Here is a 5,000-nt window from a genome sequence, read left to right on the forward strand (position 1 = left end):
AATATTTTTTTTTTATTTCCTTAACCCCCATATAACTTATCTTTAACTTCTCCTTATACCAATATCCATTTTTGCTTTCCATTTATGCATCTGTTTTACGTTCTCCCCTCTCTATAAACTTCCAGGCTATAAAAAAACAAGTGATTTACTCTCTCAAGAGATGCTTATTAAGACGACAAAATGAATCCATTGTTTATTTTCTTCTTCTGCCCTTTTTTCTCACCATTTCACACTGAAAAGAAAAGACATCCCGTTTTCAAATGCCCTCAGATTAAATCGTATCCTGATAACGAATCTGTAATCCTTTATCCTTATCGCTCTAATCTCCGCTAACTATTCAACCAGGCTCGATCAGAAAAGCCATAACACGTTGAAGCTGGAGGAATTAGTCATTAAAATTGGCTAAGATTTGCTCTCTCTTTTTCTCGTGGTGTCTCTCTTCTGTGTAGTCACGTGCTCACTCGTAATAATGAAACTGAAATCAACGTGGAAATTAAACTGAAATCAACGTGGAAATCAAAGTATATCGAAGGCAAAATCTAATTGTACCTTAATTAGAAACTTGTTAATTAGGATTCACTCTTTTTCTCGTGGCCACTCTTCTTCTGTGCGTAGTCACGTGATCACTCGTAACTCTGAAACTGAAATCAACTTGGAAATCAAAGTATATCGAAGGCGAAATCTAATTTCCCTTTAATTAGAAGGTTATTAATTATGATTTGCACTACTTTCCTCTTGATCACTCTTCTATGATCACGTGATCACTCGTAACCTACTGAAATCAACTTGGAAATCAAAGTGTATCGAAGGCGAAATCCAATCGCACCTTAATTAGCAGGGCGTTGATCGATATATACGCACCTCGCGTCAACTACTGCAGGGAAACTGCCCTTTCTTCGGTAAACGTCTTGACGTCGTCAGGTTCGATCCACTATGTCCAACACGCTCAAGATTCGAACACATCTCGTCTCCCTGTTTTCGATCTTCATTCACCAACACTTAAAAAACGATTCCTATTTCAAAATAGACCCGTTTCTTTCCTGTACGCTAAACTCATCGTAACTGATTGCTTCATAGAGTTGTCCTTGAGGTTATTCTTCCAAAAGACGGAAAGAAGAAGGAGAAGAAGAGGAGGTTGACTATACCAAAACCCCCCTGGCATGGGGACCCTCGCGAGGCGTGACCTCTCGCCGAGACGTCTTGCAGGCAAACTGAAGCGGTAGCGTGTCTTGAAGTTCATGATACCCCACACACGGCTGCTACCTGCCCTCTTACCTTACCTATTCTCCCCTCTTCTTCTTCCCTCTCTCCTACCACCGATCATTCCCCTCCTTCTCTTCCTCCTCCTCCACCTCTTCCTCTTCCTCCTCCTCCACCTCTTCCTCTTCCCCCTCTTCCTCTTCCTCCTCCTCCACCTCTTCCTCTTCCTCCTCTTCCACCTCTTCCTCTTCCTCCTCCTCCACCTCTTTCTCTTCCTCCTCTACTTCCTACTCCTTCCTCCTACTCCTTCCTCTTCCTTCTCCTTCCTCCTTCTCCTCCTCCTCCTTCGCCTCCTCCTCCCCCTCCTCATAGTCCTCATCACCATCCTCTATTATCCTTCCTTCATTTTCTTACACAAGTCCATCAGGTAGTTTTATGTGACTATCCTTTCTTGTGGTTTTATATAACTATATAACCTTATGTCGGTTACTTCCAATTAATTCACTATTTACAACAAGTATTTATTATAAATTACTGATTATTTTCTCCTCCTCACCATCCATTATCTTTCCTTCATTTTCTTACAAAAGTCCATCATGAAATTTTATCATGTCACTATCCATATGATCAGTTTTACATAACTTTATGTGGGTTACTTCCATTTAATTCACTATTTAAAAGAAGTTTTTTATCATAAACTGTATTTTCTTCTCCTCACCATACACTACTATTTTTCCTTCTTTTTCTTACACGAGTTGATCAGGAAGTATTATGATGTCACCATCCTTTCTTGTAATCGGTGAACAAATGCAGGTGAAGTTGCAAAGTTAAGGAAATTACCTTACTGCAGTTATTACTATTATTATTTTTATTACTAGCCAAGCTATTACCCTAGTTGGGAAAGAAAGATGTTATAAGCCCAAGGGCTCCAATAGGGAAAAATAGCCCAGTGAGGAAAGGAAATAAGGAAATAAATAAATGATGAGAATAGATTAACAATAAATCATTCTAAAAATAGTAACAACGCAAAACAGATATGTCCTATATAAACTATTAACAACGTCAAAAACAGATATGTCATATATAAACTATAAACAGACTCATGTCAGCCTTGTCAACATAAAAACATTTGCTCCAACTTTGAACTTTTGAAGTTCTACTGATTCAACTACCCGATTAGGAAGATCATTCCACAACTTGGTAGCAGCTGGAATAAAACTTCTAGAATACTGTGTAGTATTCAGCCTCATGATGAAGGCCTGACTATTTATATATTTAAAGCAGTGGCAAATGATATAAGTATTCTAAAAAAAGTTAGGGAAATATTCATTATCATTGATATACTTTATTATCATTTTATACTATAGATATTCTCTACATAAAAATCTTTTGTCCCTGGACAAAATAATTTTCCCCGTAGATTAATAGTTTGAATTTCGTGCAACTCTGAATCTATCATTATCTATTAATATTAGTAAACCTGTTCCAATTGAATAATCGTTCATCATTCTACAAAATCATCATCATTATCATCATCATAATCTCCTCCTACGCCGATTGACGTAAAGGGCCTCGCTGTCAAAAAAAAAAAAAAAAAAAAAATCGGAAATTCTCCGTAAGAAACATATTGTTCTCAGCCGTATTTCAGTAAAATACATCATCATCATCTCCTCCTACGCCTATTGACTCAAATGGCCTCGATTTTAAAATAAAAACTTAATTCTAATCGGAAATTCTCCGCAAGAATACACTGTTCTCATCCGTATTTCGGCAAAATACAGGCGACCGTAATTTTTACCCTACTTTGTTATAATCTTTTGCGAGGTGGTAACCGTAATATCAATCCTTAACGTCAATATATCTGATTTTAAAACTCTTAATTGCTGGCAACATTTATTCCAAGATTTTTGCCGTTTTTTACGGCAAATTTTTAAGTTTACGCCTATTTACGCAAAGGGCCTGGGTTAGATTTGGCCAATCTTCTACAGGATATTCTTAGTAGTAAGAAAATACCAGAAAATCACCTTTTAAGTGATTTGCATTAATATAGTAAACAGAGGGAACCTTGACAGACGTCGAGAAAATCAAAGAGTAATTTACCAAGCTTGCTGTACGGCAGTTTTTACCAGATTAGTTGTGATATATCTAGATTTGACTAAGCGGGACTCGGGAGACCGTAGTCTCGCGACCTACATTCAGCAAGGGGAAAATTAAGAACGTTATAATACCAGCATATGTTCTCATAGACAAAGGACAGTGTATATTCTCATAAAGGACAGCGTATATTCTCATAGATAAAGGACAGCGTATGTTCTCATCGATAAAGGACAGCGTATGTTCTTATAGACAAAGGACAGTATATATTCTCATAAAGGACAGCGTATATTCTCGTAGATAAAGGACAGCGTATGTTCTCATCGATAAAGGACAGCGTATATTCTCATAGACAAAGGACAGCGTATATTCTCATAGACAAAGGACAGCGTATATTCTCATAGACAAAGGACAGCGTATATTCTCATAGACAAAGGACAGCGTATATTCTCATAGACAAAGGACAGCGTATATTCTCATCGATAAAGGACAGCGTATATTCTCATAGACAAAGGACAGCGTATATTCTCATAGACAAAGGACAGCGTATATTCTCATCGACAAAGGACAGCGTATATTCTCATAGACAAAGGACAGCGTATATTCTCATAGACAAAGGACAGCGTATATTCTCATAGACAAAGGACAGCGTATATTCTCATAGACAAAGGACAGCTTATGTTGTCATAGACAAAGGACAGCGTATGTTCTCATCGATAAAGGACAGCGTATGTTCTCATCGATAAAGGACAGCGTATGTTCTCATAGACAAAGGACAACATACATTCTCATAGACAAAGGACAGCAGACAAAGGACAGCGTATGTTGTCATAGACAAAGGAAAAAGGACAGCGTATGTTCTCATAGATAAAGGACAGCATATGTTCTCATAGATAAAGGACAGCATATGTTCTCATAGATAAAGGATAGCGTATGTTTCATAGATAAAGGACAGCGTATGTTCTCGTAGATAAAAGACAGCGTATGTTCTCATAGATAAAGGACAGTGTATATTCTCATAAAGGACAGCGTATATTCTCATTGATAAAGGACAGCGTATATTCTCATAGATTAAAGACAGCATATGTTCTCATAGATTAAAGACAGCATATGTTCTCATAGATAAAGGACAGCATATGTTCTCATAGATAAAGGACAGCGTATGTTTCATAGATAAAGGACAGCGTATGTTCTCATAGATAAAGGACAGTGTATATTCTCATAAAGGACAGCGTATATTGTCATTGATAAAGGACAACGTAAATTCTCATTGATAAAGGACAGCGTATGTTCTCATAAACAAAAGACAGTGTATATCCTCATAGATAAAGGACAGCGTATATTCTCATAGATAAAGGACAGCGTATATTCTCATAGATAAAGGACAGCGTATGTTCTCATAGACAAAGGACATTGTATATTTTCATAAACAAAGGACAGCTTATATTCTCATGAAGGACAGCGTATATTCTCATAGATAAATGACAGTGCCATGAGATAGGCTCATGAACTTATTTACCCATCGTTTGATACATATTTCACTTTAATGTCATGGGAAATATCATTGATTAAGACGTAGTAATTCGTAAACAGATTTCAGATTTTTTTTTCAATCTTTTCAACTCTACTTTTCGTGAAATTTTTTATAAGTGTTCATTTATTGAGTAGTTTCTCTCTCCTTTTATCTTTGTACTTAACATAAACTT

At 36.8% G+C, this 5,000-nt stretch overlaps 1 protein-coding gene across 1 annotated transcript in view; it reads right to left on the reverse strand.

The window, feature by feature from the left end:
- The window catches only part of LOC137640529 (uncharacterized), a 118,734-nt gene extending 117,538 nt beyond the window's left edge, over positions 1-1,196 (reverse strand). Inside the window, exon 1 of the mRNA XM_068373048.1 lies at positions 1-1,196. This exon is cut by the window's left edge and continues 475 nt beyond it. The gene's annotated coding sequence lies outside the window, so the exon portion shown is untranslated.
- Between the last annotated feature and the right edge of the window lie 3,804 nt (positions 1,197-5,000).

The sequence above is a fragment of the Palaemon carinicauda genome, chromosome 5, assembly GCF_036898095.1.
Source record: "Palaemon carinicauda isolate YSFRI2023 chromosome 5, ASM3689809v2, whole genome shotgun sequence".
NCBI classification, from domain to species: Eukaryota; Metazoa; Arthropoda; class Malacostraca; order Decapoda; family Palaemonidae; genus Palaemon; species Palaemon carinicauda.